The sequence below is a fragment of the Bos taurus genome, unplaced genomic scaffold (assembly GCF_002263795.3).
Source record: "Bos taurus isolate L1 Dominette 01449 registration number 42190680 breed Hereford unplaced genomic scaffold, ARS-UCD2.0 Leftover_ScbfJmS_2463, whole genome shotgun sequence".
NCBI lineage: Eukaryota > Metazoa > Chordata > Mammalia > Artiodactyla > Bovidae > Bos > Bos taurus.
Genome location: NW_020191534.1, coordinates 5,233 through 16,400, shown reverse-complemented (window position 1 = coordinate 16,400; position 11,168 = coordinate 5,233). Strand labels below are relative to the sequence as shown.

The following is an 11,168-nucleotide window of genomic DNA, read 5'->3' as shown; positions in this document are numbered from 1 at the left end:
TCACAGGAACCCTGAGGTTCCTGCCTGAACTGGAGATGAGTTGAGCCGTAGAGGGTGCGTCCCTGCCGCTTTAGCGCGTAGACTACGTCCATGGCAGTGACCGTCTTGCGCTTGGCGTGCTCTGTGTAGGTGACCGCGTCCCGAATAACATTCTCCAGAAACACCTTCAACACGCCTCGGGTCTCCTCGTAAATGAGGCCGGAAATGCGTTTGACTCCCCCACGCCGAGCAAGGCGCCGAATGGCGGGCTTGGTGATGCCTTGGATGTTATCTCTCAAGACTTTGCGGTGGCGCTTGGCACCACCCTTGCCTAAGCCTTTGCCGCCTTTTCCTCTTCCAGACATGACTGAGCTGGTCAGAAAACCTCTGATACAGAAAGGGCTGCTTTCCCCCAGATATACAAGAGCAGCGGACCTGACTGAAAACCGAAAGCGCGCGGGCGGGAAGAGGTCCCAATTGTCCCGCCAACTCGACTGTCCGTCATTTCTGCGGTTTCCGTATCCTCCTCCACCGTCTTCCACTGAACCAAACCCAATGGTGTCCCGAGAGGCCCCGCCCACCTCCAGTTTACCTGACTTCTCAGAGCCACCATGAGACGCCCCCAGAGGTCACCAGCACTAGTCCAGGGAACCCAGGGTTTCCTGCCTCAACCGGAAAAAGTCCTCGAGAGACCTTCTTCAACACGTCTCGAGGCCAGATTCCCCTACCATGACTCAAGAGCAATGACGCGCTCCCCCTCGCCACTAGCATGGAGACCCGACTTCCCTGGCGCCCCACCAGAGGCTCACTGACCTCGCCGTTGTACCTCATGAGAAACTGCACACTGGGGCCTCCGCTCGAGAAAAACCACGGGACTCCCCCGTCATCGCGAGATGAGGGCCTTCGTCTCCTGCATGGCCTAGAGGCCAATCTCGCGACCTCTCTCCAAACGCCTCAGGAGGCTTGACTCCCTTTAGTCCACCCAGTGAGCTCCAAGAGATACCCGTCGCGACTCGAGAGCAGAGCGGAGTTCTTTGCTTCCACTCGAGATGAATGCCTGTCTCCCCGGGTGCGTCTGGAATGCAACCCCGAGATCCCGGTCGCCCATGGAGAGGAACACTGGCTTCTGGACACAAGCCTAGATGAGGTCTATTGGCCCTGCAGTCACTCGAGAGCAATCCCCAGCTTTCCTTCGCAACTCGCATGGAAGATTGGACGTCCCTGGGCCAACACAAGAGGCATCCTGAATTCCCCGTCGTAACTCGAGAATCCCGCCGCAACTCGAGAAAAACCACGTGGTTCCCCCGTCATCGAAAGATGAAGCCCTTTCCCGCTACAGCGTCTCAGCAGAAGTCCCACGTTAAGAGTTGGAGGTCCATACGGTACTTGGCACCCTTGATGCGACCCACAAAGTTCCGGGACATACCGGTCTCCCTCGAGAGGAACACCGAGGTTTTCCAGCACCACTTCCTCCGAGCCGCTTCTACCCTCCTGATCTCGATAGGAGGGTCGACTCCTCTGCTTTGTCTGCAATGGGTTGCCGACCATCCGGTCGCACCTCAGGATGAGGCCGGTCTCACGACGAAATTCCAGACGTGGCCTCGTGGGTGGTTCCACATTCCGAAGGACCGCGATTTCCCGGTCCCCTCTTGATATGAACCCGATGCCCGGACACCACTTCGAACTCCACCCTGTGAATGAAGTCAACACGAAGGGGCAGTGACTCACCCGAGCATCTTCCGGAAAAACTCCCAGGTTCCATATACAGCTCGACAAGTGGCGTCTCACCCCCTGAACACCTCGAGAGGCTAGGGAAGTTCCATGCCTCAACCCAAGACCAGGCCTGACTCTCCTGTCCCAAGTCTGCAGGGACCCTGCGTTCGGAGTCTGAAATCACAGGAACCCTGAGGTTCCTGCCTCACCTGGAGATGAGGCCCTCTTCCAATGCACAAACCCCAATGGAGTCCCGAGAGGCCCCTCCCACCTCCAGAGTTTCCCTGACTTCTCAGAAGCACCGTGAGAAGCTCCCTGAAGTCACCTGCACAAGTCGAGGGAACCGAGGGTTTCCTGCCGCCACCCGAGAAAGACCTCGAGAGTCCTTCTTCAACGCGTCTCGAGGCCCGATTCCCCTACCATGACTCGAGAGCAATGACCCGCACCCCCTCGCCACTCGCATGGAGACCCGACTTCCCTGGTGCCCCACGATAGGCTCACTGAGCTTGGCGTCGTACCTCGTGAGAAGCCCCACACTGGGGCCACCGCTCGAGAAAAACCCCGAAAGTCCCCCGTCATCCCGAGATGAGGGCCTTCGTTTCCCCCATGTCCTAGAGCGCAATCCCGATTCCACTTTCCAAACTCCACAGGAGGAATGGCTCCTTTTAGACCACTCTGTGGGCTCCAACAAATACCCGTCACTGCTCCAGAGGAGAATGGAGGACTTTGCTTCCACTCGCGAACAGGCATGACTCCCTGGGTCAGTCTGGAATGCAACCTCGAGATCTGTGTCGCCCCTGGAGAGGAACACTGGCTTCTGGACACAAGCCTAGATGAGGTCTATTTGCCCTGCAGTCACTCGAGAGCAATCCCCAGCTTTCCTTCGCAACTCGAATGGAAGATTGGACTTCCCTGGGCCAACACAAGAGGCATCCTGAATTCGCCGCGGTAACTCGAGAATCCCGCCGCAACTCGAGAAAAACCACGTGGTTCCCCCGTCATTGCAAGATGAATCCCTTTCCCGCTACAGCGTCTCAGGACAAGTCCCACGTTAAGAAATGGAGGTCGAAAAGGTACTTGGCACGCTTGATGCGACCCACAAAGTTCCGGGACATACCGGTCTCCCTCGAGAGGAACACCGAGGTTTTCCGGCACCACTTCCTCTGAGCCCCTTCTACCCTCTTGATCTCGACAGGAGGGTCGACTCCTCTGCTTTGTCTGGAAGGGGTTGCCGACCTTCCGGTTGCACCTCAGGATGAGGCCGGTCTCACGACGAAATTCACAGACGTGGCCTCGTGGGTAGTTCCACATTCCGAAGGACTGTGATTTCCCGGTCCCCTCTTGATATGAACCCGATGCCCGCACACCTCTTCGAACTCCACCCTGTGAATGAAGTCAACACGAAGGGGCAGTGACTCGCCCATGCATCGTCCAGAAAAAACCCCAGGTTCCAAATACAGCTCGACAACTGGCCTTTCACCACGTGAACACCTCCAGAGGCAAGCGGAGTTCCATGCCTCAACCCAAGACGAGGCCTGACTCTCCTGTCCCCAGTCTGCAGGGACCCTGCCATCGGAGTCTGAAATCAGAGGAACCCTGAGGTTCCTGCCTCAACTGGAGATGAGGCCCTCTTGCAATGCACCAAACCCAGTAGAGTCCCGAGAGGCCCCTCCCACCTCCAGTTTCCCTGACTTCTCAGAGCCACCATGAGCAGCCTCCTGAGGTCACCTGCACAAGTCGAAGGAACCCATGCTTCCCTGCCTCAACCCGAGCAAGACCTCGAGAGACCTTCTTCAACACGTCTCAAGGCCAGATTCCCTCACCATGACTCAAGAGCAATGACGAGCTCCCCCTCGCCACTCGCATGGAGATCCGACTTCCCTGGCGCCCCACCAGAGGCTCACTGACCTCGCCATCGTACCTCGTGAGAAACCGCACACTGGGGCCGCCGCTCGAGAAAAACCCGGATACTCGCCCGTCATCGCGAGACGAGGGCCTTCGTCTCCTGCATGGCCTACAGACCAATCTCGTGACCTCTCTCCAAACGCCTCAGGAGGCTTGACTCCCTTTAGTCCACTCAGTGAGATCCAAGAGATACCCGTCGCGACTCGAGAGCAGATCGGGGTTCATTGCTTCCACTCGAGATGAATGCCTGTCTCCCCGGGTGGGTCTGGAATGCAACCCCGAGATCCCTGTCGACCCTGGAAAGGAACGTTGACTTCTGGACACAAGCCTAGATGAGGTCTATTTGCCCTGCAGTCACTCGAGAGCAATCCCCAGCTTTCCTTCGCAACTCGAATGGAAGATTGGACTTCCCTGGGCCAACACAAGAGGCATCCTGAATTCCCCGTCGTAACTCGAGAATCCCGCCGCAACTCGAGAAAAACCACGTGGTTCCCCAGTCATCGCAAGATGAAACCCTTTCCCGCTACAGCATCTCAGGAGAAGTCCCACGTTAAGAATTGGAGGTCCATACGGTACTTGGCACCCTTGATGCGACCCACAAAGTTCCCCAACATACCGGTCTCCCTGGAATGGAGCACCGAGGTTTTCCGGCACCACTTCCTCTGAGCCCCTTCTACCTCCTGCTCTGGACAGGAGGGTCGACTCCCCTGATTTGTCTGGAGGGGTTGCTGACCTTTCCGGTCGCTCTCAGGATAAGGCCGGTCTCACGATCAAATTCCAGACGCGGCCTCGTGGGTGTTCCACATTCGAAGGACCCCGATTTCCAGGTCCCGTATTGTTAAGAACCCGATGCCCGGACACCTCTTCGAACTCCACCCTGTGAATGAAGTCAACATGAAGGGGCAGTGACCTCCCCCGTGCATCGTCCGAAAAAAAACCCCTGGTTTCAAATACAACTCGACAAGTGGCCTCTCACCCCGTGAACACCTGGAGAGGCAAGCCGAAATCCATGCCTCAACCGAGGACGAGGCTTGACTCTCCTGTCCCAAGTCTGCAGGACCTTGCGTTCGGAGTCTGAAAATCAGAGGAAGCCTGAGGTTCCTGCCTCAACTGGAGATGAGGCCCTCTTCCAATGCACCAACCCCAGTGGAGTCCCGAGAGGCCCCTCCCACCTCCACAGTTTCCCTGACTCTCAGAGGCACCATGAGAAGCTCCCTGAGGTCACCTGCACAAGTCGAGGGAACCGAGGGTTTCCTGCCGCCACCCGGAGAAAGACCTCGAGAGACCTTCTTCACAACATCTCAAGGCCAGTTTCCCCTATCATGACTCAAGTTGCAATGACGCGATCCCCCTCGCCACTTGCTGGAGACCCGACTTCCCTGGTGCCCCCATGAGAGGCTCACTGAGCTTGGCGTGGTACCTCGTGAGGAACCCCACACTGCGGCTGCCGCTCGAGAAAAACCCCGAGACTTCCTCCGTCATCCCGAGATGAGGGCATTCCTTTTCCCCCATGGCCTAGAGCGCAATCCCGATTCCCTCTCTCCAAACTCCACAGGAGGAGTGGCTACGTTTAGGCCACTCTGTGTGCTCCAACAAATACCCGTCACTACTACAGAGGAGAATGGAGGTCTTTGCTTACACTCGAGACTAGGCCTGACTCCCTGGGTGAGTCTAGAATGCAACCCCCGAGATCTGTGTTCGGCGCCTGGAGAGGAACATTGGCTTCTGGACACCAGCCTAGATGAGGTCTATTTGCCCCTGAGTCACTCGCAGAGCAATCCCCAGCTTTCCTTCGAAACTCGAATGGAACATTGGACTTCCCTGGGCCAACAAAAGAGGCATCCTGAATTCCCAGTCGTAACTCGAGAATCGCGTGACAACTCCAGAAAAACCACGTGGTTCCCCCCGTCATCGTAAGATGAAGCCCTTTCCGCCTCAGCGTCTCAGGAGAAGTCCCACGTTAAGAATTGGAGGTCCAAACGGTACTTGGCATCCTTGATGCAACCCACAAAGTTCCCCGACATACTGGTTTCCCTCGAGACGAACACCGAGGTTTTCTGGCACCACTTACTCTGAGCCTCTTCTACCCTCCTGATCTCCACAGGAGGTCGACTGCCCTGCTTTGTCTGGAAGGGTTTCCCCGACCTTCCCGGTCGCAACTCAGGATGAGGCCGGTTCTCACGACGAAATTCCAGACGTGGGCCTCGTGGGTGGTTCCACATTCCGAAGGACCCCGATTTCCAGGTTCCCCTCTTTGATAAGAACCGATGCCCGTACACCTCTTCGAACTCCACCCTGTGAATGAAGTCAACACGAAGGGGCTGTGACTCCCCCGTGCATCATCCGGAAAACCCCAGGTTCCAAATACAACTCGACAAGTGTCCTCTCACCCCCGTGAACACTCCAGAGGGCTAGCGGAGTTCCATGCCTCAACCCAAGACCAGGCCTGACTCTCCTGTCCCAAGTCTGCAGGGACCCTGTTTTCGGAGTCTGAAATACAGGAACCCTGAGGTTCCTGCCTCACCTGGAGATGAGGCCCTCTTCCAATGCACCAACCCCAGTGGAGTCCCGAGAGGCCCCTCCACTCCACAGTTTCCCTGACTTCTAAGAGGCACCATGAGAAACTCCCTGAGGTCACCTGCACAAGTCGAGGGAACCGAGGGTTTCCTGCCTCAACCCGAGAAAGATATGGAGAGAACTTCTTCAACGCGTCTCGAGGCCCGATTTCCCCTACCATGACTCGAGAGCAATGACGCGCTCCCCTTCGCCACTGGCATGGAGACCCGAGTTCCCTGGCGCCCCCACCAGAGGCTCACTGACCTCGCCATCGTACCTCGTGAGAAACCACACACTGGGGCCGCCGCTCGAGAAGAACCCCACGACTCCCCGTCATCCCGAGATGAGGGCCTTCGTTCCCCCATGGCCTAGAACGCAATCCCGATTCCTCTCTCCAAACGCCTCAGGAGGCTTGACTGCCTTTATTCCACTCAAGTGAGCTCCAAGAGATACCCGTCGCGACTCGAGAGTAGAGCGGGTTCTATGCTTCCACTCGAGTGAATGCCTGTCTCCCCGGGTGCCTCTGGAATGCAATCCCGAGATCCCTGTCGACCCTGGAGAGGAACATTGGCTTCTGGAAACAAGCCTTAGATGAGGTCTATTGGCCCTGCAGTCACCCGAGAGCAAATCCCCAGCTTTCCTTCGCAAACCTACCAATGGACAGATCTGGGACTTTCCCTTGGGCCAACACAAGAGGCATCCTGAATTCCCCGTCGTAACTCGAGAATCCCCCCGCAACTCGAGAAAACCACGTGGTTCCCCCGTCATCGCAAGACGAAGCCCTTTCCCGCTACAGCATCTCAGGAGAAGTCCCCACGTTAAGAATTGGAGGTCGAAACGGTACTTGGCACCCTTGATGCGACCCACAAAGTTCCCCAACATTACCGGTCTCCCTGGAAAGGAGCACCGGAGGTTTTCTGGCACCACTTCCTCTGAGCCCCTTCTACCCTCCTGCCTCCTGGACAGGAGGGTCGACTCCCCTGCTTTGTCTGGAAGGGTTTGCCGACCTTCCGGATGAGGCCGGTCTCACGACGAAATTCCAGACGTGGCCTCATGGGTGGTTCCACATTCCGAAGACCCCGATATCCAGTCCCCTCTCGATAAGAAACCCAATGCCCAGACCACTTCTTCGAACTCCACCCTGTGAATGAAGTCAACACGAAGGGGCAGTGATCCGCCGAGCATCGTACGGAAAAACCCCAGGTACCAAATACAGTTCGCCAAAGTGGCCTCTCACCCAGTGAACACCTCCAGAGGCTAGCGGAGTTCCATGCCTCAACCCAAGACCAGGCCTGACTCTCCTGTCCCAAGTCTGCAGGGACCCTGCGATCGGAGTCTGAAATCACAGGAACCCTGAGGTTCCTGCCTGAAACTGGAGATGAGTTGAGCCGTAGAGGGTGCGTCCCTGCCGCTTTAGCGCGTAGACTACGTCCAATGGCAGTGACCGTCTTGTGCTTGGCGTGCTCTGTGTAGGTGACCGCGTCCCGAAGAACATTCTTCCAGAAACACCTTCAACACGCCTCGGGTCTCCTCGTAAATGAGGCCGGAAATGCGTTTTGACTCCCCCACGCCGAGCAAGGGCGCCGAATGGCGGGCTTGGTGATGCCGTTGGATGTTATCTCTCAAGACTTTGCGGTGGCGGCTTGGCACCACCTGCCTAAGCCTTTGCCGCCTTTTCCTCTTCCAGACATGACTGAGCTGGTCAAAAACCTCTGATACAGAAAGGGCTGCTTTCCCCCAGATATACAAGAGCAGCGGACCTGACTGAAAACCGAAAGCGCGCGGGCGGGAAGAGGTCCCAATTGTCCCCGCCAACTCGACTGTCCGTCATTTCTGCGGTTTCCGTATCCTCCTCCACCGTCTTCCACTGAACCAAACCCAATGGTGTCCCGAGAGGCCCCGCCCACCTCCAGTTTACCTGACTTCTCAGAGCCACCATGAGACGCCCCCAGAGGTCACCAGCACTAGTCCAGGAACCCAGGGTTTCCTGCCTCAACCGGAAAAAGTCCTCGAGAGACCTTCTTCAACACGTCTGAGGCCAGATTCCCCTACCATGACTCAAGAGCAATGACGCGCTCCCCCTCGCCACTCGCATGGAGACCCGACTTTCCCTGGCGCCCACCAGAGGCTCATGACCTCGCCCGTTTTGGGGGTACCTCATGAGAAACTGCACACTGGGGCCTCCGCTCGAGAAAAACCACGTGACTCCCCCGTCATCGCGAGATGAGGGCCTTCGTCTCCTGCATGGCCTAGAGGCCAATCTCGCGACCTCTCTCCAAACGCCTCAGGAGGCTTTGACTCCCTTTAGTCCACCCAGTGAGCTTCAAGAGATACCCGTTCGCGATCGAGAGCAGAGCGGAGTTCTTTGCTCCACTCGAGATGAATGCTGTCTCCCCGGTGCCGTTGGAATGCAACCCCGAGATCCCGGTCGCCCATGGAGAGGAACACTGGCTTCTGGACACAAGCCTAGATGAGGTCTATTGGCCCTGCAGTCACTCGAGAGGCAATCCCCCAGCTTTCCCTTCGCAACTCGCATGGAAGATTGGACTTCCCTGGCCACACAAGAGGCATCCTGAATTCCCCGTCGTAACTCGAGAATCCCGCCGCAACTCGAGAAAAACCACGTGGTTCCCCCGTCATCGAAAGATGAAGCCCTTTCCCGCTACAGCGTCTCAGCAGAAGTCCCACGTTAAGAGTTGGAGGTCCATACGGTACTTGGCACCCTTGATGCGACCCACAAAGTTCCGGGACATACCGGTCTCCCTGAGAGGACACCGAGGTTTCCAGCACCACTTCCTCCGAGCCGCTTCTACCCTCCTGATCTCGATAGGAGGGTCGACTCCTCTGCTTTGTCTGCAATGGGTTGCCGACCATCCGGTCGCACCTCAGGATGAGGCCGGTCTCACGACGAAATTCCAGACGTGGCCTCGTGGTGGTTTCCATTCCGAAGGACCGCGATTTCCCGGTCCCTCTTGATATGAACCACGATGCCCGGACACCACTTCGAACTCCACCCTGTGAATGAAGTCACACACGAAGGGGGCAGTGACTCACCCCGAGCATCTTCCGGAAAACTCCAGGTTTCCATATACAGCTCGACAAGTGGCGTCTCACCCCCTGAACACCTCGAAGGCTAGGGAAGTTCCATGCCTCAACCCAAGACCAGGCCTGACTCTCCTGTCCCAAGTCTGCAGGGGACCCTGCGTTCGGAGTCTGAAAATCACAGGAACCCTGAGGTTCCTGCCTCACCTGGAGATGAGGCCCTCTTCCATGCACAAACCCCAATGGAGTCCCGAGAGGCCCCTCCCACCTCCAGAGTTTCCCTGACTTCTCAGAAGCACCGTGAGAAGCTCCCTGAAGTCACCTGCACAAGTCGAGGGAACCGAGGGTTTCTGCCGCCACCCGAGAAAGACCTCGAGAGTCCTTCTTCAACGCGTCTCGAGGCCCATTCCCCTACCATGACTCGAGAGCAATGACCCGCACCCCCTCGCCACTCGCATGGAGACCCGACTTCCCTGGTGCCCCACGATAGGCTCACTGAGCTTGGCGTCGTACCTCGTGAGAAGCCCCACACTGGGGCCACCGCTCGAGAAAAACCCCGAAAGTCCCCCGTCATCCCGAGATGAGGGCCTTCGTTCCCCCATGTCCTAGAGCGCAATCCCGATTCCACTTTCCCAAACTCCACAGGAGAATGGCTCCTTTTAGACCACTCTGTGGGCTCCAACAAATACCCGTCACTGCTCCAGAGGGAGAATGGAGGACTTGCTTCCACTCGCGAACAGGCATGACTCCTGGGTCAGTCTGGAATGCAACCTCGAGATCTGTGTCGCCCCTGGAGAGAACACTGGCTTCTGGACACAAGCCTAGATGAGGTCCTATTTGCCCTGCAGTCACTCGAGAGCAATCCCCAGCTTTCCTTCGCAACTCGAATGGAAGATTGGACTTCCCTGGGCCAACACAAGAGGCATCCTGAATTCGCCCGCGGTAACTCGAGAATCCCGCCGCAACTCGAGAAAAACCACGTGGTTCCCTCCTCATTGCAAGTTGAATCCCTTTCCCGCTACAGCGTCTCAGGACAAGTCCCACGTTAAGAAATGGAGGTCGAAGGTTACTTGGCACGCTTGATGCGACCCACAAAGTTCCGGGACATACCGGTCTCCCTCGAGGAACACCGAGGTTTTCCGCACCCACTTCCTCTGAGCCCCTTCTACCCTCTTGATCTCGACAGGAGGGTCGACTCCTCTGCTTTGTCTGGAAGGGGTTGCCGACCTTCCGGTTGCACCTCAGGATGAGGCCGGTCTCACGACGAAATTCACAGACGTGGCCTCGTGGGTAGTTCCACATTCCGAAGGACTGTGATTTCCCGGTCCCCTCTTGATATGAACCCGATGCCCGCACACCTCTTCGAACTCCACCCTGTGAATGAAGTCAACACGAAGGGGCAGTGACTCGCCCATGCATCGTCCAGAAAAAACCCCAGGTTCCAAATACAGCTCGACAACTGGCCTTTCACCACGTGAACACCTCCAGAGGCAAGCGGAGTTCCATGCCTCAACCCAAGACGAGGCCTGACTCTCCTGTCCCCAGTCTGCAGGGACCCTGCCATCGGAGTCTGAAATCAGAGGAACCCTGAGGTTCCTGCCTCAACTGGAGATGAGGCCCTCTTGCAATGCACCAAACCCAGTAGAGTCCCGAGAGGCCCCTCCCACCTCCAGTTTCCCTGACTTCTCAGAGCCACCATGAGCAGCCTCCTGAGGTCACCTGCACAAGTCGAAGGAACCCATGCTTCCCTGCCTCAACCCGAGCAAGACCTCGAGAGACCTTCTTCAACACGTCTCAAGGCCAGATTCCCTCACCATGACTCAAGAGCAATGACGAGCTCCCCCTCGCCACTCGCATGGAGATCCGACTTCCCTGGCGCCCCACCAGAGGCTCACTGACCTCGCCATCGTACCTCGTGAGAAACCGCACACTGGGGCCGCCGCTCGAGAAAAACCCGGATACTCGCCCGTCAT

The 11,168-nt window shown here is 57.2% G+C and overlaps 1 pseudogene; it reads right to left on the bottom strand.

Moving 5' to 3' along the window:
• Positions 1 to 8: 8 nt before the first annotated feature.
• LOC112445684 (uncharacterized) lies at positions 9 to 7,844 on the bottom strand (annotated as a pseudogene).
• Between the last annotated feature and the right edge of the window lie 3,324 nt (positions 7,845 to 11,168).